At 33.7% G+C, this 25,673-nt stretch overlaps 1 pseudogene; it reads right to left on the bottom strand.

Annotated features, from left to right (window-relative positions):
* Positions 1-741: 741 nt before the first annotated feature.
* LOC105043559 (uncharacterized) lies at positions 742-16,166 on the bottom strand (annotated as a pseudogene).
* Positions 16,167-25,673: the final 9,507 nt, after the last annotated feature.

Below are 25,673 nucleotides of genomic sequence, written 5' to 3'. Positions count from 1 at the left end.
TCTTTTTCCTTTTTGCTACAAATCAAGAAAATAAATATACTTCATTTTGTTTTAATGATATTTTCAATACTTGCTATTTAAACAACCAACGATAAGTTCTAAATTCTTTCCAGTACAAAACGAATAAAACAAACATAAAAATGAATAATTATTTTAAAAAATAGGGGATGACTCTCGATTATGTTCTAGCAATGCCAAGTGTCCAGAAGTATCCGAATTTCTGAACAGCTTAAAAATGGATTGTCCTTAACATAGCCAAACTCGAGCCAGAGCTCTAAAAGATCAAGATAGACCAAACTAATTGGCTCTTAAGCATGTCCCGGCCCCCCACCACCACACAACAACAACGACAACAACAACAATAACAACAACAAAAAGGAAAGAAAAGAAAAGAAAAAGAAAAGAAACTGTGTTGTAATTAAATATGATCCCAGTATATTTATGCATCTTAGTGAGGCTTCTCAGATGGCTACTTGGTCAACATACTATCTTGACCTTTTTGTAAAGCTTCCGCTTGTGCATAGACTGGGAAAACTAAGAACGTCGAAGATGAGGCTGAAGCTCTTCAAGTAGGACACTAAAAAGCCGAGAAACGGGCTTTATTTTGAACGGTACATGACGGCAGCCTATGGTATAAGCTGCAAAAGTTGATAAGCAATAACAACAGCACTTGTTTTTATATATTTTACATTAAAAGTTCAGGCAAATGGGGGGTGAACTTTCGCTTCCAAACTGAATCCCTCATGGTGAAGACGGATCAACCAGAAGGGTTTTAAGGACGGTATCACCTAAACTGGGTACAGCTGCGAGGTAGTGCCCTGTGGCTGGAAGCTCATGGTACTCGATCCAGCTGAGGCGGCTGGAGACGTATCGCTGCAGCGTGACCGGGACAAGCCCGTCTTCATCGCCGTGCCAAACATGGACCGGAAACGATGGCTGCAGGAGGTCCATCGGATCAACCTCCCACTTCCCGAACATCACCTTCAAATCCCGGTAAAACGACTCCTGAATACCTTGCTGAGAGGCCTGTTTCATCCTCCAGTCAAGGGAGGGAGAGAATAAATTGCATCATAAGAGAGAGAGTCATATTGTAGAATGAGTGGATGATGAACATGGTGGGAGAAAAAGAATGAGGCCATCGAGTTTGGATTTCGCAGGGAGATTACTCTGTCAAAAGAAGAAGCGAAGTAGCAACGACCTTTTCAAAGTTTCCATTTGACTTAGACTGATCGCAGATCCATGCATCCAAGCGGTTGGGTAGGTCAGTGGTGCATTCGATGACTGTCGAGGAAGGTAGCCAGGACCGCTTCATCCACCAGTGGAGCAACCGTGGGGCATACTATGCGACCCTCAAAGCCTGGTCTCCCAGCTGCTGTTTGTTATAGGCCGCTTGTGAGAGATTCTTTGGAAACCCGGGCCACCTGTAGTTTATAACAGGTGCTAGAAGTGCAGCTCCAGCCAGCCTACAGGGAAAAATTTGTGCTCTTCAGTCTACGAAATAGTCGTGGTGTAAGCTGGTCGACCGGTGCATGAAATATGCTGTGTTTCTTTCTTTTTTTATCTTTTCCTTTTCAGGGATGCATTGGAGGAGGGTTATTGTCATGCCCCGAATCGTATCCAGGTTGCACACGCAAGATCCTAAAAAATATGCAAATCTATTTTTTTCTCAATTCATTAATATCTCTTATTGAATCATACTAGATAGTGATAATAAAAATAATTTTTAATTTTATTAATTTAAATAAAATATATATTATTAATATCTCATCATAATCAATATTAATATTTATTTAAATTAAATTAAGCAAATATGCTCTGAGATCCTATTCACCTCATTGCTTAATTTCAAATTAACGACGAAAACTTTTCATCGTTGATAACCTATTTTCGTCGCTAATAGTTATTAGCGACAAAATTTTCATCGTCAATATTTCATCACCAATAATCGCATCGTTGATAATATTTTACGATGAAAAAAATTTCATTGTAAATAACCATTTATTTATGATGAAAAATTTTAGTCGTTAAAAAAATTTATTTTTTCAAAAAATATTTACGATAAAAAATTTTAGTCATAAAAAAAATATTTACGATAAAATTTAACGTCGCTAATACATAATAGATTAATAGCGACGAAAATATTTTTGTCGCTATTAATTTAATTAAAATTTTTTAAAAAATCAAAATTTTAAAAATTTTTAACAACGAAAAATTTTTATCGCAAATAAGATTTTTTACGATGAAAATTTATCGTCGCTATTAATTTAATTAAAAATATTTATAAAAATTAAATTTATAAAAATATTAGTGACAAAAATTTTTCATTGCAAATGTGCTTATTAGCGGCAAAAATATTTTCGTCACTATTAATTTAATATAAAATTTTAATATTTTTAAAATTATTAAAAATTTTATTTATGATCAATTTTTCGTCGTAGTAAAATCTTTTTGGCGACCAATATTTCGTTGGAAATAATTTCATCGCTAATAATTTATAAATATTTTTTTAAAAAATAATTTATGAATATATATTTTTAATTTATATTTATAATATTTTTTATAAATTTAAAATAAAAAATTAAAATAAAAAATTTACACAATAAATCTATAAATAAATTTTATTATTTTGTTATATTAAATTAAAATTATAAGAGATTTGAAATAAAAATAAAAAATCACATAAAGAGGCCGTCAAGTGTCGACATCTGAAGAAAAAGATTGAGTTGGGGAAGGAAAGTGCTCGGAAGAACTCGGACCAGCCTACTGCTCCTCATCAGCTGTATCGTCTATTTCATTTGCGCCATTCGCTCCATCATTTGGATTTGGAGCCACTGATGCTCGTCGACGCGTGCAGCCAACTCATGAGCTTGCTGTCGATCCTCAATAGCCTATCTCTGTACCTCCGTCAGTTGAGCATCGCAGGCAGCATAGATGTCATCCTTAGACGAGCGTGAGGATGAAAGAGCAATAATTCCATACCTAGATCCCTAACATAACAGGATCTCATACCAAGCATCTGATCACAGATCTCGTCATCTGTGAATGCGGTCGAGCCCTCAGGGGTAGGTTGAGATCTCATATCTGTCATATGATTATAAAAATAAAAGTTATAACTATTTTAATTTTATAATAAAAATTAAACTGCGAATGAAAAAAATAATTAAAAAATTTACAAAGAGCTCCTGGCTCCCCATCGTCCACTCCCCTAACCATTGCTGATGGGTCCGCTGGTAGATATCGATCATACCAGAAAGCTCGCAACTCTCAATATCTTTCTGCAATTTGAGAATAATTAATTAAATTTTTTTTAAATAGCTAAAAAATTATATACTAATTAAAAATTACTTACCATCTGCTCCATGTGATAAGCGAACGACCTCGAACTCCTATAATGCGGTACGGTCTGTCTCGTCTGATTCGTGGCATTCTAGACACATCTTCTCAGTATACCAATTAAATTAGTAGATAACAAATTTAATTTAAAAATAAATAATTCAATAATTAAACTCTAAAAAAAAATTTGGATGTGTAACCTGATATGCCAGATCCTCGTAATGCCGACATATGACAGTCCAATCATCCATAATGATGCTGTCATAGGGCCGCTGCCATACTGTCTCCTCTCCATGATCCTGCATCATATGGTACCAATGCTGATGGATGCGGTGGCGATAATTCTTGAAACGCGAAGATAAATGAGCATCCATGGCTCATCGCACACGATCCTCCTCAAAATTAATAATATCAAAAACATCCTGCCAATAATAAATATTAGAAGAATACCATACTAATTAAATATTCACAGTATAATTTATTTTACCTGTAAGTAGGTATAGAAAATCTCTCACTGAGTCAGTACAAAACATGACGCCAATCGAAAAGCATCACGGGGGCATAGCTGCGGCATATAATACCCAGCTTGATTTGCCATGGCTTGCACCATCTCGTAATGGGTCTGGTGTAACCGGGTGGTATCTCGATATGCAGATGCTATCCCAGATGTTCGCATCTCCAATGCTCTAGAGCAAGGTTCTTCGATGGATCTCATTCTCATCTGACTACTGATGAAGACTGATCTGAAAGAATAATAAATAAATTATTAATATGATAACTATCCAAATAAAAAAAAATTAAATTTTATTATATAAAAAAATAAAAACCACTCAGACCCATCTCACTCAAACTCATCTCACTAGGACCTGCCAGTACAGGACCTTCTGATGACCGAACTGGTGCGGCAGTAGAAATCGGTGAAGGCACCTCAGCCTCCAAGGTAGATAGTGAATACGGACGTCGTCGTTTGTCTTCTAATACTATAACTGTAATTCTTGACATATAAATAAATATAATATTAAATAATAATAACGAAAACTATAAGTAGTTGAGTATGTAATAAATATAAAATAAATTTATGCAACAAATATAAAATAAACTATAGGCAGTTGAGCATGTAAAATAATATTAACATAAAATAATAACACAAAATCTAATCTCGAGGATTCGATGGTTTTTTATTTTTTTAAAATATTTTTTACCTAAATTTTATTTTATAATTTTTTATTTTTAAAAAATATTTTTTATCTAAAATATTTTTTTTCTAAATAATTTTTTTTTCTGAACAAGCTTCGGACTCAGCCTCCCATGGCCCTTACTCCCATGATGCCGGCGTCGTCACCCTGTACTGCCCGGACTCGACCCTCGCGACCCACACTCCCACGGCATCGGCACCGGTGCCGCCACACACCCTGCGCCACCCAGACTCGGCCTCCCACGGTCCTCGCTCCCACGGTGCTGACACTGTCACAGACCCTGTGCCTCCTGGATCAGATCCTGATCTGGATCCCAATCTGAATCGAGATCTCGACTCGAATCTCGATCTCGATTTAATTTGAATCATGATTCAGATTTTATTTTTATTAATCAAATAATAAAATATTTGATTAATATTTTATTTTTTTATTTTTTTATTTTTTTATTTTTTTCCTCCTTTTTCTCTTTCCTTCCTCCCCACCGTGCAAACCCCTCCCCATCACCGCCCCATCCTCGGCCCCGTCTCCCCCGGCCACCGGCCGCCCCATCCCTGACTCTGTCTTCGCCAGCGATAGCCTCCCCGGCCCAATCTCCGTCGTTGCCAGCCACCCCCTCCCCGGCCCCATCCCCCCTGCCCCCCACCCCATCCTGTGTGCCTACGTTCCAGACCCCCTCCTGCTGGCCGACAACCTCCCCGCCGGCCGACCCCTCCCCGGCCCCATCTCCATTGCCGTCGGCCACCCCCTCTCCGGCCCCATCCCCCCTCTGACCCCATCACACCCCGCCCCCGTTTGGATCCCGCCCCCTCCCTGCCGGCCGACACCTCCTCGGCCCCATAGCACCGCCGGCGGCCCACAGCACCCCCCTGCATGAACGGCTCCACCCCCCGGTGGCCCAATCAACACACAAAAAAAAAGTAGAAAACCTTACCTCCGACGGATGGCGGGCGGCGCGATCAGCAGACAGTGGAAGGCAGAAGGCGGCGGTGGAGAGGGGCTCGCCGGCAGGAAGAGACGGAGGGGAGAGCATGGAGAGAGGAGAGCTCAAGGAAAGGGAGATAGATCAAGGAAAGAAGAGGGGGGATAAGGATTTCGCGCGATTTCATGCGAAGAGACGTCGATTTGATATTGATCGAAAGCAGGAGTATTAGCGATATAATTTTTATTGCTAATAACGTTATTAGCGACAGAAACTAATTTTATCACTAATAATTAAAAAAAAAATTGATAAAAAAATTTTGCCATAAAAAAAATTTACGATGAAAAAAATTTCATCTTTAATAACGTTATTAGCGACGGAAAAATAATTTTCGTCGCTAATAATTCATACCAAAAAAAATTTTCTCCATTTTTTTGCTAAAAAATTTCTTCGCCAAAAAGTTTTCCCATCAAAAAAATTATTTACGATGAAAAAAATTTTTCATCATTAACTAAGTTATTAGCGACGAAAAAATAAATTTCATCGCTAATAATTTCATAAAAAAAATTACCCCCATTTTTTCAAAAATTATTTATGATGAAAATAAAATATTTCATCATTAATTATCTTATTAGCAATGAAAAATAATTTTCATCGCTCATAATTTTCAAAAAAAATAAAAAAATATTGATGACAAAAAGATTCACCATCAATAATATTATTAGCAATAAAAACTAAAATTTCATCATCAATAATTCTACCAAAAAATAAAAAATTCTCCACTAAAAAATTTTTTCCTCTTAAAAAAATTTATAAAAAAATTATTTACGATGAAAGCTAAATTTTAGTCGTTAATAATCTTATTAGCAATGTAAATATAATTTTTGTCAGAAATAATTTTGGTAAAAAAATCTCCAATAATAATTTCATAAAAATTAAATTTTAGATTTTTCTGATTAAGAAAATTTTTATCCAAAAAAATTAATAATAAAAAATGATATTAAAAAATATTCATGATGAAAAATAAAATATTAATAAAAAAATTTATATAAATATTTAATTTATATTTTTTTTCAAAAAAATTATGTACATAAAAAAATTACGTATGCAAATAATTACATAATCATGTACTGTCGGATGAGAATCGTTTTTCTACTGATACATCGCAGATGTTAACAACAATCAAATACTATTTATAATTAAAAAAATCTAACTAATTAGATTTATTTTTTTGATGGCAATATTGTCATGAGTTGGTTGAAAGGTTTGAATGGACATCCAAACTCAAATTTAATCTGCGAGTAGCTAAGACCCTTGAGATTCGACGCAAAAGGAGTATAGTAGAAAAGATAATACCTGCTCAAGGGTATATCAATCTTAGGATAAATTTTGAACTGGATAGCTATAATAAGAGTTCAGCTAGTTAGAGAGTATCTATGATAAACAATCATCGCATACCAATTAAGACCGTGAATACACTCCTGAAAAATAATACTGAAGGACCCATCAAAGGCCTTTGCATACATTTTAGAAGTAAATGATATATTTTAGTCCATCAAACAATTGATAAAGTTTTGTTCTTTATACAGTTGGAAGTTGATATTTTTTCTGAATCAAATTCTTTGCATTTAATTTTCTGAGGCGGTTTGCTCCTGGATCTTATAGACGGTTAATTCGGTTGTGGGTAAAGAATTTTGTTGCATCATCCAACAAAATCTGGATACTGAGAGAATGATTCTTTTTCAGTGTCGAAACTTATTTTTTTAAATTTATAATTTTTTAATTATTAGTGATGAAATTATTTTATCGTAAATAATGAAGTATTAGCAATGAAAATTTTTTATCGTAAATAATTGAGATCCAGTATCATGTTTTAACATATAAAGATCAAGTACCATATGAATAATCTTTTTGTGGTCATATTTTAACATATAAAGTTTCAGTATCACCTTCTTTCTATGTTCTTGGGCAGATACAAGGCCTTTGTACTTGGTGACCTCTCATCAGTTTATAGAACCAACAAGCTATGCAAATTGAGCAATGAAACAAATTTAGAGAAACTTAAAGTTGAAAAGTAGGATTGTTGCAAATAATGATCAACTTTTGATTATTTTTTATCGTAAATAATAGACTATTTATGATGAAAAATATATTTTTATCGAAAACACTAAGTTGTTTATGATGCAATATTTTAATCACAAATAATCTATAATTTTTATATTTTTTAAAATTTTTTATTTTTTTAAAAATATTGACGATGAAAATATTTTCATCATAAATAATCGATTATTTACGATGAAAAAAATTTTTCATCACTAATAATTTGTAATTTTTAAATTTTTTATTTTTTTATATATTAACGATGAAAATTTTCGTTGTAAATGGTGAGTATTTACGATGAAAAGTCACTTTCCATCATAAATACTTAATTATTTACAATGTAAGATTTTCGTTATAAATAATCTATAATTTTTAAATTTTTTAAATTTTTTATTTTTTTAAATATGAGTGATAATATTTTTCATCATAAATAGTGGAGTATTAGTGACGAAAATTAGCTTTTCATCGTACTCCTCTATTTATGATGAAAATTTTTTTATCACTAATAATCTATAGTTTTTGAATTTTTAAAATTTTTTATTTTTTTTTATATTAGTGATGAAAATTTTTATCGTAAATAGAGGAGTATTTATGATAAAAAAATTATTTTTCATCATAAATATTCGATTATTTATGACGTAATATTTTCATCACAAATAATCTATAATTTTTAAAATTTTTAAATTTTTATTTTTTTCAAATATTAGTGACGTAAATTTTTCATCGTAAATAGTAGAGTTTTTGTGATGAAAATTAATTTTTCATCATAAATACTCTACTTGTTACGATGAAAAATTTTTATCGCTAATAATATATAATTTTTAAATTTTTAAAATTTTTTATTTTTTTCATATATTAGTGACAAAAAATTTTCATCATTAATAATAGAGTATTTACGATGAAATGTTAATTTCATCGTAAATACTCAATTATTTATGATGTAATATTTATTCATAAATAATCTATAATTTTTAAATTTTTAAATTTTTTATTTTTTTCATATATTAGCGATGAAAAATTTTCATCGTAAATAGTAGAGTATTTTGATAAAAATTAGTTTTTATTACAAATACTCTACTATTTATGATCAAAAGTTTTTATCGCTAATACTATGTAATTTTTAAATTTTTTATTTTTTTAATGTTAGCGATAAAATTTTTTCATTGTAAATAGTAGAGTATTTACGATGAAATGTGGCTTTTCATCACAAATACTCCACTATTTGCGATAAAAATTTTTCATCGTTAATAATCTATAATTTTTAATTTTTTTATTTTTTTATATATTAGAGATAAAAATTTTATGTCGTAAATAATTAATGTTTGCGATGAAAATCTACTTTCCATCGCAAATACTCTACTATTTATGATAAAAATATTTTCATCACTAATATTTAAAAATTTAAAATTAAAATAAATATTTTATTATTTACGATGAACTAGTCATCGCAATATTAGTATTTACGATGAAATTTTTTTTCATCGTAATACGTATTATTTGCGATGAAAAATTTTTTATCATAAATATTTTATTATTGATGATGAATTTATTTTTTCATCGTAAATATCCTTATTATCGATGAAAAAATTTCATCACAAAAATTCTCTTTTCTTGTAGTGAAACTCCATAGAATCTTTTGAATCTGAAAATAAAAAAAAAAAGAGAGGGTGAGCTTAGGCTCAGTAAGTTACTAATATCTCTAGGAGATCAAGCATAATTATTTTTTTTAAAATATAATAATATAATAGTAATATATAATAAAATAATTTTTTTTATAAAATATGCCATGTATATCAATAAATATCCAAAATTTTTCTCCTGTCTTTGATGACTATGGCCACGATCAGCCTATGACAAGGCCCGAGAGAGACTAGCCCCTGAATAATAAACATGTGATGCATCATCGTATGCCAGCGATTAGTTCTGACTAAATAGACCCAATAGGAACTAGCTCTAATTCACACAGCCATGATTAACCACGTGACAAAGTAAAGAGATTAGTTCTGAAATATATATGCAATGCATCAACGTGCGCCAATGATCAACCCCAACTTACTAGGTCCAAAATAACTAGCTTTGCCAGTGATCAGCCCCGACTAACTAGGTCCAAAAAAAATATATTTCTGCTATATGGCCAACGATCAGTTCTATTGGGTAAATCCGGATCATAGTCAAACTAGAGAGTTTTTTTATAATTTTATTAAAATCAATTTCTCATACATCATTATACCAATTTTTATAATAGTATCAAACCAAGCTTTCCACACCTCATTTTTAGACATAAGAAATTAATTTTATTCAAAAATTATGCAAGGATAAATATTTATAATTTTAAGACATGCAACATTAAAATAAGAAAACATCTCATTTCAAATCTATAATTATGCTGAGATGATACCATGCTTGATCCAATATTTTAAATTACTTTTCATATATAAATACATCCTTTCAAATCTTTCAAATCTCTAAATATTCAAATAATTTTTATTTATAGAATCTAATTTTAAACACATGAAGATGCACAAAAATAACCCAAAAATAAAAGGAAACTTATTAAATCGTAAAGCTCACCCCCTCTTTTTTTTTTTAGATTCAAAAAATTCTGTGGGGCTTGGGATCGAGCAGTGAGGAGAATAAGATCCTAGAGCATATTTGCTTAGTTTAATTTAAATAAATATTGATCTTGATTATGATAATACATTGATGATATATATTTTATTTGAATCAATAAAATTAGAGGTTATTTTTATTACCACTATTTAGTATGATTTGATAAGAGATATTAATGAATTGACGAAAAAACTTTTAGAATTTTGTCTTAAGGAGTGTGCGGCATCACATGTCAGATCTAATACTAGATTCAGAGCTTGACAGAATGGTATCAGAGCTTAGTTAAAGATCATAAAAACTTAGATTAATGAGAGGGATAGAATTAGGATCTTGATTAATTTTAGATATTTAAAGTCGATTAAATTGTTACATGATGTATATGTTCTCTTTATGGATATAAATTAAAAGAGAAAATCATCGAGGTTACTTAACTGATATAGAAGGAAATATATATTGAGTAATATAGATTGGTTATACTATGGATTTATTTTGAAAAATTAATATAATGTGATAGTAATCTTGAATCTATTGAAAGTCATTTTAAGTTAGGGGATTATAGTTATTTTGATTGATAAAGAGAATATAAAGAAGGTAATTGAATGATTACTTAAAGATATTATGAATAAGGAAGACTTCTATGATCATGATAAAAATTTGGCTAAGAAGAATATTTTATTTATCTAATGTTGTGAGAGGATCTTTAAATTGATTCGTTTCTCTAATTATGATGTTCTAGCAATTTACATGATCATGATGAATAAGTTAGGAGTTGATTTTTTCAAAAGAGAGCTTAATTTTGAATCATCTAATTAATTGTCAAGGTAATCTAGAGTTGGCTTGACTTAAATCAAAATTTAGAAGTTAATATCTTGATCAAACAATGATAAGTATATGATAATTATCTTGAGATATAATTATGATCTAATGTACTTGATAACAAAATCTTTGCTTAGATTTTATAGAATTTAAACATGGGATCCAAAAAAAAAAAATGAAGAATGTTAATCAGAGTTACGCAGTGAAAATGTGGTGGTTGAGTTATTTAAAATTGATCGAAAATATTGATTGTAGTTTGAAATATATTATGACAGAAGATATGATTCTTCAAAAAAAAAGACTTTTATTTATAAAGGAAATGTAAGTACTATAGATTCTTAAGTGAGTCATGATGTGACTATATTGGTTGTGCTAAGAAAAATTTTACCATCTTATATCTAAGATTAGTTGATTATTAATTAAATTTGATCTATTTATCAAGTATTTGAATAAATCCGGTGCGACCCGTTCCCTCTTTATGATCTCAACTCGGACATAGGAATCGTGATATCAATACCTTATCTTCTTGGATTTATTTTTGTGATTTAATTTTGAGATCATTATGATAGATCATTATTGTCTATAGTCATTACTACATAATCATGATCACTCTCACTATCATCGAATGATTGATTTTAATCATGATGAGCCATTATCTTTTGTGGAATTAGAACTTCATCATTGTATTAGTACCAAATTCATTTCAAGCTTTATTGTAACACAATTGATTTTAATTGACCATGCAGTAAGATTTTTACATCCAATTGATCCCAACTCAATCTTAAATAAACTTGCAGAGTCTTGATCACTTAATTAGTGCTGATCCTATTAGTCTAATATTAGTCTTAAATGCGATAGAAAATTTTTGATTGTACTGATTTCGATCCAGGAGAAATGATATCCTTGATTATATATCAAAGAGATAAAATTCTATAATTAACATGAAGGTGCCGAACTGTGAAGTGTTCTTGGAAAGAGTCTTTACTTTGATATAGAAGTATGCATGAGCATTATGCTTGACCCGAGAGGTCAGATCTCTGCAGTATTTTTTTTCCTTCATGCTTACGGTGTTTAGTCCTCTTCTCCCCGCTCCTGCCGACCTGGCCTCTGGCCCTCTTCACGAAACTTGCTGAACGGCACAGGATTATCCAAACGCAACCTCGATGATATCAAGACCAAAGAAACCAACCTTCCTGGAATATGCTTGATGGATGCCCAAACAGCATGACCTCCAAGTGAGAAGCCAACCAAGTAAAGTCTAGGCCCCAGGTCCAGCTTATCCGCAAGCTCCGCAATGTCCAATGCCTCACTCAATGACCGCCTTGCATTCGGATCACTTTCAGCAAAGCCGGCTCGCTCATACCCAACCATGTATACACCCAACTCCTCAACTAGTTCCTGCGCCCACGAATTTCACAATGTTTCGTCTGGAAAGGCATCATTAGATTTTCATATATTTGATATTATATATGATAAAACGTGGGTGTCATCCATAAATGCAAAACCATACTCGGTAGAGTGAAATGTGTTGTCAAAAAGCGTTTTATTTTGCTTTTCTTCCTCGTTATATCTCCTTTTTCTTTTTTTTTTTTTATAATGATGTTTGACACTTTATAATTAGCTGCAGATTATTTCTCCTAGAGACTCTAGCGTGCCTCTATGCTTAATTTGTTTGTTGCTGGCGATTGATTACTGTTCATATCTAGTACTAATATTGCCGACTCCTTGGCTGTCTCTTGGCTCAACTCTCAAATCGGATCCCCTTTTTCTTCCTAGAAGATTCGGGCTGACCCACTCTAAAGATTTGTTTGTATATTGATGAATATGAAATTAGCCCATTGCTAATTGTAATGGCCCAATTCATAAATTTAATAAAATTTTGGGTTCAACCGTCCAAACAGATCTTTAATAATTTACTTTTCCTCTGCCATGGGAGTTTGGTGAGTCTGAAACTTGGATGGTTGGGTTACTGAACCTTGGTCTTTGTTGGGTTTTGCCTACGTGGAGGCCCAATAAATGGTGGGCTACGTGAGAGGTAAAAGAGAGAGCGTCCTCTCTTTCGCTCTCTCCCTTGATCTCTTTTATTCACGCACGCAGACATGCGAATGCTGCACGAAAGAAAAGAAAAAAAAATTTCATTGGCTGTGATCTTTTGGCTCTGTTCGGAATAGTGATTCCACTTCGATTGGTCTGAAATTTTACAGGCGCATTTTCTACATATGATTCTCGACATCCAATGGTTTGATTGTTGTCGGATAACTTCTAACCTAGATTTTTATTTGACACTGGATTGTGAGATTTTTCGAGATTGTTGTTTGTTGTGGATTTGATGATTTGTAGTCTGTGTGATCTCTGGAGCTTTCAAAAGAACTGTGTATCTCACTGATTATAGTGAAAGTTTTTCTCCCGAGCTTGGTCTCATGGTTTTTTCTATTTACGGATTTTTCATGTAAAATTTCTGGTATTCTCTTGTGTGATTTTATTTGCCTTTGTTATTGGTGTTGGTTATTATTGGTTGTTTGTGATAATTGTATAGAAATCATTTAATCTCACAAGAAAGAAAAAATCAACTTATTTGTGTTTTTCCTAACAAATTGATATCAGAGTCAGATTCGACTATGGTGATCCTATGTGATTAGATGGAGGACAGTGGCACAGGCATCATGTTGAAATTAATCCAATCGAGCTATTCGATCTAGAAGCCAAGGATGTAGGATTATTTATATTACAGAGATCTGCATGAGCCCATCGAAGGAGACAGCGTGAAATCAGAAGACAAATCAGAGAGAGAGAGAGTGACAGGTTATACATAGAAAAGCTGTTGGATTGATCAAGCAGTAGATTGACAACAGTATATTTCATCATTTTACCACAGAGACCAATGCTAACTCGCTCTAGATAAAATTAGAAGAGTTGTATGAGAGAAAGAGCCCAAAGAACAAAAATTTTTGATGAAAAAGCTAGTCAACTTGAAGTACAAGGAAGGCCGTTTAGTGACTAAATATCTCAGGGAGTTTCTTGACTTAATGAATCAATTGACTAGTGTTAAAATAGCCTTTGATGATGAAGTACAGGCATTACTTCTACTGAATTCTTTATCTGATAGTTGGGAGATACTTGTTGTATCACTTAGCAACTCTGCCCCTAAAGGTGTTTTGACATTGAATATGGTTAAAGATAGCATGTACAATGAAGAAATAAAGCGCAGAGAGCAAGGAATCTCTAGCCAATCTAAGGCACTTGCTATAGAGAGGCAAGGGAGGAGTAATAGCAAGGCTCCTCAGCACCGTAACAATAGCAGAGGGAGATCATAAGAAAAGAAGAATATCAAGTGCTTCCATTGTAGCAAGACAGGGCACTACAAGAATAAATACAGAAAACTCAAAAAAAAAGTCAAAAGAAAGAGATGAAGAGAAAGATGACAAAGAAAAGGGTACAACCACAACGGCTTCAGATAGTGATGTGTTCATTGCCTGTGATTATAGATATGTTAACCTCACATGTCAGAATTCTACTTAGATAGTTGATCAGCTGCTTTATATCATGTCATATCACGACATAATTTCTTCACATCCTATGTGAAAAGTGACTATGGCCAAGTGAGAATGAAAAATAATGGTGTCTTCAAGATTATAGGCATGGGAGATGCATTGCTAGAGACCAGCATAAAAGGCAAGCTACTGCTAAAAAATGTTAGATATATGCCAGATATTCGCCTCAACTTGATTTCTACAGGTTGTCTTGATGATGAAGGTTACTGTAGTACCTTTAATAAAGGGAGACAGAAGCTCACTAGAGGCTCATTGATAAAAAAGCCAAAAGTAAGAAGTTAAACACTCTCTACAGGATAGAAGCCAAGATATGTAGAGGAGAAGTGAATGCTCTTGAAGACTCTCCCATTGAGCTGTGGCACAAGAGGCTTGGTCATATGAGCAAAAAAGGCCTAAAAATCCTTGCAAAAGAGCAACTCCTGCTAGATTTGAAAGATACTGATTTACCATCATATACTTAGTATTTGGTTGGCAAACAATATAAGCATACATTTCATAGATTACATCTTCATAGAAATCAGAGTATTCTTGATTTGGTTCATATTGATGTCTGTTCTATGAATGTTAAAAGTCTTAGTAGTGCTATTTATTTTGTTATCTTTATTAATGATCACTCTAGAAAGATTTGGGCATATCCTTTGAGATCTAAAAATCATATGATAGATGTATTTAAGTATTTTCATATAAGTATTGAAAGAGGGATAGAAAAATAGCCACTACAACAGAACATGATATTAATGATGCAAAAAATTCGTCGCTAATAATAAATTTTGGTTGATAATAGTTATTAGCGATAAAATTTTTGTCACTAATATTTAGTCACAAATAATGATATTATTGATAATTTTTTACAATGGAACAAAAATTTCATCGTCAATAATTGGATATTACCGACGAAAATTTTTCATCGTTAAATTTTTTTTTCAAAAATTATTTATGACAAAAAATTTTAGTCTAAAAAAGAGTAATTTATAATGAAATATTATATCGCTAATAAAACATAATTATTTGTAACAAAAGTATTTCATCATAATTAATTTAATTAAAATTTTTTATAAAATTTAAATTTAAAAAAAATATTAGCAACATAAATTCTTAGTCACAAATATGATAATTTTTTATGTAAATTTTCATCGCTAATAAATTATTGATTATTTACAATAAAACTATTTTTTTATTATTAATTTAATATAAAATTTTAATATTTTTAAACTTATTAAAAAAATTATTTATGACCAATTTTTTCATCGAGAATATTTTTTTTGACGATCAATCTTTTGTCAAAAATAATTCTATCTCTAAAAATTTACACATATTTTTTTAAAAATAATTTATGAATATATATTTTTAATTTATATTTATAATATTTTTTATAAATTAAAATAAAAAATTTATACAATAAATTCATAAATAAATTTATCATTTTATTATATTAAAATAAAATTACAAGAGGTCTGAAATAAAACTACATAAAGAGGCCGTCAAGTGTTGGCATCTGCAAAAAGAGAACGGACTGGGGAAGGAGAGCGCTCGGAAGAGCTCAGACCGGTCTGCTGCTACCTCATCAGCTGCATCATTTACTCCATCTATGCTATCCGCTCTATCATCTGGATTTGGAGCAATTGGTACTCGTCGATGCATACAGCCAACTCATCAGCTCGCTGCTCAGCCTGCTGTCGATTCTTAGCAGCCTGCCTCTACATCTCCGCCAGCCGAGCATCGCAGGCAGCATGGATATCAGTCCAGAATAAGTGTGAGGATGAGGGAGCACTGATTCCATTCCCTAGACTCCTAACATAATAGAATCTCGTACCAAGCATCTGATCACAGATCTCATCATATGTGAGTGCGATCGAGCCTTTAGGGGTAGGCTGAGATCTGATGCCTATTATACGGTCTTGAAAATTAAAGTTATAACTATTTTAATTTCATACTAAAAATCAAACTACGAATGAAAAAATAATTTAAAAAATTTATAAAAAGCTTCTGACTCTCCATCGTCCACTCTCCTAACCATCGCTGGTGGATCTGCTGGTAGATCCGCTGGTAGATATCGATCCTACTAGGAAGCTCACTACTCTATGTATCTTTGTGTAATTTGAGAATACTTAATTAAAAAAATTTAAAATAGTTAGAGAGTTAAAATATACTAATTAGAAATTGCTTACCATCTGTTCTATATGAGAGCGAACGACCTCGAACCCCCATAATGCAATATGGTCTGTCTCACCCGATTCGCGGCATTCTGGGCATATCATCTCTGTATAGTTAGCAGTCAAATTAGTAGATAACAAACTGATTTATGTCACAAATTGACATAAAAAGTATCAATTAATATCTAAATTATCTAACTTTATTAAGAAATTGATACTTGTTATTATATTTTGCAGAAGAAGAGATCATCAATAGAAAGAACAAGGAAAGAGAATTCCAACGGCGCAAATTTTATGCAAAACAGAGTTAAATTGACCCAGGAATTGAAGAATGAAGAAAGAAGACTCAATTGGGTCAAACCCGAGTCAAATCAGATCAAAATTGGTCAAAAATCAACTGATTTGGTGATCTGGTTAGCCGCCTGGTCCACAGCAACAGGCGCATGGACCATGGACCCATCGGCGCACCATAAACCCCCTAAAACCTCTTAGTCCCACGTCGGAAGTTTTGAAAACCTTATAACCCCCAAATGCCTATAAAAAGCCCCCAAAGGCCCTTGTTTTATGTATTCTTCCTGGAGATCAAGCTTGTAACCCTAGATAGTGGGGTTTTTAGCTCTCTTTTCAAACCTCGAGCTTTGAGGTTTTTGTAATAAATTTTTTTTATATATAAAATCTTCTTTTTATCCAATTTCATCTCTTTACATTATGCAATTTATTTTTCTTGCAATTAGGATAGTTTAATTTATGCAATTTAATTTTATGCAATTAGGTTAGTTTAAATTATGCAGTTTAAATTTATGCAATTAGGATAGTTTAATTTATGAAATTAGGGTAGTTTATTTTTCTGTATTTAAATTTTGTAAGTAGATTTAGATCATGTCTAGCTAAGCATCCCTTCTAGGGTTTGCGATGAAGCTAGATCATGAGTAGGGATTTTACATAGGGTTCTTTCTTTTTCTTAGGGTTTCTTTTTCTTCCTCTTTTGCCAAGAATTTTTGATGAACTACAGTTGGGTCAGAGTCCCTTCATAGTTCATGCTTGATTCAGTGCATAGGAGGAGAAAACCCTAAGGGATCCTAGTTACTACTCCCCTGTAAAGAATCTTGATGGATTATCGTTGGGCCTTAGTCCCTTCATAATCTATGCTTGGGAAAGACAAGAGGAGTAGTCGTTAGGATCAATAAGAAAAATTCTAGGTAGAATTCCCTAATCTAGATCTAGTGGATTCAAAAACCCTAGATCCTTAGTCTTATTGTCTTTAGCAAACAACTTTCGACTTTCGATTTTTGTTAAAGCTCGCTTGAGCATAGATTTGAAAATCATTTTAAAAACCAAGTCTCTGTGGGATCGACCCGTACTCGCTGGTCGTGCTACTCTGCACACCGTGCGCTTGCGGTTTTATTTACAAATTTTAAGATTTGCACATCAAGTTTTTGGATTCCATGGTGTGGGCATTGGGTCAACTAGGGAACCTGATAAAGCTACACCTTCAAGAGGAGGAATGCATCAAATTCAAAAACTTGATGTGCAAATCTTAAAATTTGTAAATAAAATCGCAAGCGCACGGTGTGCAGAGTAGCACGACCAGCGAGTACGGGTCGATCCCACAGAGACTTGGTTTTTAAAATGATTTTCAAATCTATGCTCAAGCGAGCTTTAACAAAAATCGAAAGTCGAAAGTTGTTTGCTAAAGACAATAAGACTAAGGATCTAGGGTTTTTTGAATCCACTAGATCTAGATTAGGGAATTCTACCTAGAATTTTTCTTATTGATCCTAACGACTACTCCTCTTGTCTTTCCCAAGCATAGATTATGAAAGGACTAAGGCCCAACGATAATCCATCAAGATTCTTTACAGGGGAGTAGTAACTAGGATCCCTTAGGGTTTTCTCCTCCTATGCACTGAATCAAGCATGAACTATGAAGGGACTCTGACCCAACTGTAGTTCATCAAAAATTCTTGGCAAAAGAGGAAGAAAAAGAAACCCTAAGAAAAAGAAAGAACTCTATGTAAAATCCCTACTCATGATCTAGCTTCATCGCAAACCCTAGAAGGGATGCTTAGCTAGACATGATCTAAATCTACTTGCAAAATTTAAATGCAGAAAAATAAACTACCCTAATTTCATAAATTAAACTATCCTAATTGCATAAATTTAAACTGCATAATTTAAACTAACCTAATTGCATAAAATTAAATTGCATAAATTAAACTATCCTAATTGCAAGAAAAATAAATTGCATAATGTAAAGGGATGAAATTGCATAAAAATAAGATTTTATATATAAAAAAAAATTTATTACAAAAATCTCAAAGCTCGAGGCTTGAAAAGAGAGCTAAAAACCCCACTATCTAGGGTTACAAGCTTGATCTCCAGGAAGAATACATAAAACAAGGGCCTTTGGGGGCTTTTTATAGGCATTTGGGGGTTATAAGGTTTTCAAAACTTCCGATGTGGGACTAAGAGGTTTTAGGGGGTTTATGGTGCGCCGATGGGTCCATGGTCCATGCGCCTGTTGCTGTGGACCAGGCGGCTAACCAGATCACCAAATCAGTTGATTTTTGACCAATTTTGATCTGATTTGACTCGGGTTTGACCCAATTGAGTCTTCTTTCTTCATTCTTCAATTCCTGGGTCAATTTAACTCTGTTTTGCATAAAATTTGCGCCGTTGGAATCCTCTTTCCTTGTTCTTTCTATTTATGATCTCTTCTTCTGCAAAATATAATAACAAGTATCAATTTCTTAATAAAGTTAGATAATTTAGATATTAATTGATACTTTTTATGTCAATTTGTGACATAAATCACACCCCCCAACTTAATCATTGCTAGTCCCTTAGCAATGTACCAAAATAAGATCATATTCCAAAAAGATCCTTCCTTTGCAAATTAATTTAAGATCGAAATTCAAGAAGTTTTCTAGTATTACTAAGTAATGAGCTTCGAATTAGAATCAGTAGTCAGTCTACTTAGAAGCTTTCTTAGAGTACACTTAAAGTTTTATAGCACTTGTGTGAGTGATAACTAACTTAGTATTTCAGTATTAACTTGTACAGGCCAATTGTATCATTTTTCATAACTTAGTTCGATTAATTTTTTATACACCCCAGATTAAACAAAGAACTAAGGTAGCTTTCACACTGTTTTTTTTTTTTTTTTTTTTTTTTTTTTTTTTGCTGAGCATCCTGGCCTTCCCACCACCGTTTGACGCGAATCTCAACACTTGACTTAGGTGAAGAGACCCGGTTACTAGGCTTAGGGCAATCCACATTTACTCTGTGTTTTGCATTTTATTTCAGGCAGGTAGCTCTTTCCTTAAATTCAAATTTCTTCAATTGGGGTGTAGAGAAAATTATCTAATTTAAATAATACTCAAATCCTTAATTGGCCTTACAATTAACACCTACTTTACCTTGTTAGTGTGCATGTGCAATTGGAAGTGCTAATAGTCTTTAAATGACCTAAGCCACCAAGAGTCTAACCAGCTAATCTTCTCCGTGACTCACTACATTAGCAAATACTTTCTAACTTACTCTTATTTCTTTTATAGATTAATTTATTTCATATATATATATATATTTTTATTATTATTATTTTTTTTTTACATAATATATTAAATGCAAGAAATAACTCATAGTGGAAGGAAAAGGAAATGATAACACCTGATTTTGTTCAAGCTCTCCCCTCAACTTGACCGACATTGTCCCCAATGGAGTTTATCTAATTTATTTGTCCTAAGCAAACTGAAAACAAAGAAAGCATTAGAAATTAAATAAGCTGGGTTGCCTCCCAGAAGCGCTAAGTTTTATGTCTTCAGCCAGACCAAACCTCGAAGCAACTTAATCAGAATAAGTTGGTTCATAAAGAACCATGGCATCTTCAACAGTCTTGACAGGTAATTCCAAGAATGGTTTTAATCGTTGACCATTAACTTTAAAGATAACACCATTACTTGGGTTTTCAATCTCAACAGCCCCGTGTGAAAAAACTTCCTTTACTAAAAATGGTCCTGTCCATCTAGACCTAAGCTTTCCTGGAAACAGATGTAATCTAGAGTTATATAAGAGCACCTTTTATCCGATATTGAAAGTTTTTCTTATAATTGATTGATCATGAAATGCTTTGGTTCGTTCCTTGTATATCCTTGCATTTTCATAGGCTTCATTTCTAAGTTCTTCTAATTCATTCAATTGAAGCTTCCTATGGTTTCCAGCATCGTTCAAATTTGTATTTAGTTGTTTGATGGCCCACATAGCTTTGTGTTCTATCTCAATAGGCAAGTGACATGGTTTACCAAACACAATCCTATAAGGAGACATTCCTAGATTGGTCTTGAAAGCGGTTCGGTATGCCCAAAGTGCATCAATTAATTTTAAAGATCAATCCTTTCTATTGGCATTAACAGTTTTTTCCAGGATCTGTTTGATTTGTCGGTTTGACACTTCAACTTGCCCACTAGTTTGAGGATGATATGGTGTGGCCAATTTGTGGGTGACATTATACTTTTTCATCAATGTTGCAAAAGGTCGGTTACAAAAATGGGTTCCCCGATCACTAATGATTGCCCTAGGAATACCGAAACGGGAGAGAATATTTTCTTTAAGAAACTTAATGACCATTTTGCTATCGGGTGTTCTACATGCAATTGCTTCTACCCATTTTGAAACATAATCAACTGCTACTAGAATATATTCATTTCCAAAGGAATTTGGAAATGGTCCCATGAAATCGATCCCCCAAACATCAAAAATTTCAACTACCAAGATTGGGTTGAGTGGCATCATCTGTCGCTTGGTGATTCGGCCCATTTTCTGACATTGAGCACAATTTTTACAATATTCGTGAGCATCCTTAAACAAATTGGGCCAATAAAAACCACATTGGAGAACCTTAGCAGCAGTTTTCTTAGACGCGAAGTGACCCCCACATGCTTGATCATGACAAAAAGATAAAATATTCATGACTTCGTTATCTGGGATACACCTTCTAATAATTTGATCAGGACATTGTTTAAAAAGATAAGGATCATCCCAAATGAAATACTTCACTTGGGCAAAGAATTTATATTTATCCTGCTTAGTCCAATGAGAAGGTATCTTGCCTATGGCTAAATAATTTACAATATCAGCAAACCAAGGTTCAGTAGACAAAGACATGAGTTGCTCATCTGGGAAAGATTCATTGATGGGTGGTTCACTAGATGGTGCAACTGGAATTCGGGACAAATGATCTGCTACAACGTTCTCAGTGCCTTTCTTGTCCCTAATTTTTAGGTCAAATTCTTGAAGGAGCAAAATCCATCTGATTAAACGTGCCTTGGCATCCTTCTTTGCTAGGAGATGTCTAATGGCTGAGTGATCGGTGTAAACAATGGTGTGGGTCCCAACCAAATAAGATCTAAATTTCTCTAAAGCAAAGACAACGGCAAGGAACTCCTTCTCAGTTGTGGTGTAGTTAAGCTGCGCATCATTTAAGGTTTTACTTGCATAATATATCACTCTAGGCAGCTTATTTATTCGTTGACCTAAGATTGCGCCCACAACATGATCGGACGCATCACACATTAATTCAAATGGTTCAGACCAGACAGGAGGATGAATGATTGGAGCTGATACAAGTGCATTTTTTAGAAATTCAAAGGATTCCAAGCACTCATGAGTAAATTCAAATTTAGTATCCTTTGCCAAAAGATTAGTCAGTGGACGTGCTACTTTGCTAAAGTTGGCAATAAACCTTCTATAGAATCCAGCATGACCTAAAAATGAACGTATTTCTTTCACAGATTTAGTGGTGGAAGACTTGCAATTAGATCTATTTTGGCCTTGTCCACTTCAATCCCCTTTTTAGAAATGACATGGCCAAGAACTATTCCCTGTTTGACCATAAACTGACATTTTTTCCAGTTGAGAACTAGGTGCTTCTCCTTACATCGTTCTAGAACTAATTGCAGGTGATTCAGACATTCGGAGAAGGTTAGACCAAAAACAGAAAAATCATCCATAAAAATTTTAGAAATCATTCTATCATATCTGAAAATATGCTGATCATGCATCTCTGAAAGGTTGCCGGTGCATTACATAGTCCAAAGGGCATTCGTCTATAGGCAAAAGTACCAAATGGACAGGTGAATGTAGTCTTTTCTTGATCTTCAGCGGCTATGGGATCTGGTTGTAACCGGAGTATCCATCAAGAAAACAGTAAAACTCTTGTCCGGCTAGTCTTTCCAACATTTGATCAATAAATGGCAAAGGAAAGTGATCTTTCCTTGTCGCAGCATTCAACTTTCTATAGTCTATACAGACCCTCCATCCCGTTTGGGTCCTAGTTGGGATAAGTTCGTTTGCATCATTTTGGACCACTGTTACCCCAGATTTCTTGGTACTACTTGAACTGGGCTTACCCAAGAGCTATCAGAAATAGGATAAATTATTCCACTATCTAGGAGTTTCAGAATCTCCTTTTTAACTACATCCTTCATAACTGGATTAAGCCTTCTTTGGGCTTCTCTTGTTGGTTTAGCCTCTTCCTCTAAGTATATTCTATGTTGAACTATAGAAGGCTTATTCCTTTGATATCTGCTATGGTCCAACCTATTGCCTCTTGATTTGCTTTTAGAACTGACAATAACTCCTCCTCTTGCTTGGGATCTAGGTCTGATGCAATAATTACAGGCAAAGTTTCTTTGGGTCTAGATATGCATACTTGAGATGTTCTGGGAGGGGCTTCAGTTCTAAAATGGGTGCTTCCTCTATCGATGGTTTAGGTGATGAGTTCACCATCTCAATGATTGGTTCAGTAGGAAGTGTCGATTCCTGATTAATCTGATTTTCTTTAAGTATTTCATTGACATCCTCAGACTCATGGATTAACCAGGGGTTAGACTCTAGGTCGACTTCATCATCACTAATGTCAATGGATTCATAAATACCATCTTGGACTACATTGACATCAGCATGAGAAGAGGATTCCTGTCTTAAGTTAAAAACATTAAGCTCAATGGTCATATTCCCAAAGGATAACTTCATTAGACCATTTCGACAATTGATTTCAGCATTGGCCGTAGCTAAGAATGGTCTTCCTAAAATGACAGGTATATGTCCTTTAGGATTCGCAACTGGCTCAGTCTCTAAAATAATAAAATCTACAGAAAAAATAAAATTTCAACCTTTATCAGAACATCCTCGACCATTCCCTTAGGGATCCTGAGAGATCTATCGGCTAACTGTAATGTGATCCCAGTAGGTTGAAGTTTTTCTAATCCTAGTTGTTCATACACCGAATATGGAAGGATATTCACACTAGCTCCTAGATCTAGCAAGGCCTTTTTTATATTGGTTTCTCCAATAACACAAGAAATTGTTGGAGCTCCAGGGTCCTTATATTTAATTGGCACATGGCTAGATAGGTATGAACTGACACTTGCAGCCAAAAATGCTTTCTTTGGTACATTAGTGGTCCTTTTCCTAGTGCAGAGATCTTTTAAAAATTTGGCATAAGTTGGAACCTGATGGATTATATCTAAAAGAGGAATATTAACTTGGACTTGTTTAAATACCTCTAAAATTTTGTCTAAATGTTCAGATTTATTGGATTTCAGTCTGTTTGGAAAAGGAGCTCTAGGACTTTTAAGTACTGGACTAGGTGAATTTTCAGTTTCTGGTGCTTGAGGTTGAAAGGTAGTAGTTTTAGAAGGTGACTCGGCAGATGAGTCATCTATATCATCAAGTGCAACTACCTTATTGTCTATTTGTTTTCCTGATCTTAAGGTATGAATGGCATTTATACCATTAACTTGGTTTCCTTGTTGGGTCGTGGACCATTTTGGTTCCTAGGATTTGGCTCATGTTGGCTAGGTAACCTACCATGTTCTCGTTCACTAATGGTCGAAGCCAGCTGACTTACTTGCATTTCCAGACGGCTATAGCTTGGGTGTTATTATTTATGAGTTGACCCGTAGTTTGCATAAAGCTGTATGTGTTTTCATCATGGCTTCTAGGCTTTTCTCTAAAGAGGTAATTTTTTTGTCATTATCATGGAAGCCTGCGGGTTGTTCATCACTGGGTTGGACCTTAGATTTTGCTGATTGAAATTTGGATTACCTACATTAGGATTCTGGACCATGAGAAATTCGGGTGATTCCTCCAACCTGGTTATATGTGGGTGCATAAGATTGTTCAATGGTCCTTGATAGGTGGCATTCACCTGTGCACACTCATTCGAGTAGAACATTCTTCTAAGACATGTTTGGTGCATTGCACCCTTTACACATGGGTGCAGATATTTGATTTACATTGGCTGGTCTCTGTATTCTAAGGCTTCCAATCTACGTGTTAAGGTTGCAATCTTGCTCTGATGCTAGGTTGGTTGAATTTGATGCATTCCTCCTCTTGAAGGTGTAGCTTATCAGTTCCCTAGTTGTTTCCCACTGTAAATTTTTCTCGGCTAGGTCTTCTAAGAATTGCCAAGCTTCAGTAGTTTCTTTGTCCATAAATTGGCCTTGCACATGGACTCTAGCATGTTCTTGAGTTGAATCTAACCCTCATAGATGATCTGGCATAGTCTCCAAGTTTCTATTCCATGGTGTGGGCATTGGGTCAAAAGATTCTGAAACGATCAAAGTACTTCCAAAATGATTCACCAGCTAGTTGGTAAAATTGATTTATTTCATTCCTAATCCTAGCGTTTTATGATGGGGAAATACTTTTTAAAAATGTTCTCACAAAGCCCTCCCAGGTAGTACAGATAGTTTGGCAGACTATAAAGCCACTTCTTAGCATTGTCCTAAGGGCAAAGTTGATTAATCTAAGTTTGACCTCATCCTCTGTTAATTGCAGTTCATGGTTGCACATACCTCCTCAAATTCTCTAATAAATATATAAGCATCCTCTAATCCTGTGATTTTGGAAGCATATTTATGATTTGAGGTTTGATTTCAAAATTGTTAGCTGTGGGTTGTGGCAACCTGATACAAGATGGTTGGATGGAGCC

Source organism: Elaeis guineensis, chromosome 4 (assembly GCF_000442705.2).
Source record: "Elaeis guineensis isolate ETL-2024a chromosome 4, EG11, whole genome shotgun sequence".
Classification (NCBI taxonomy): Eukaryota; Viridiplantae; Streptophyta; class Magnoliopsida; order Arecales; family Arecaceae; genus Elaeis; species Elaeis guineensis.
Note: the sequence above shows the minus strand (reverse complement) of the source record. Positions and strands in the feature narration are given on the sequence as shown.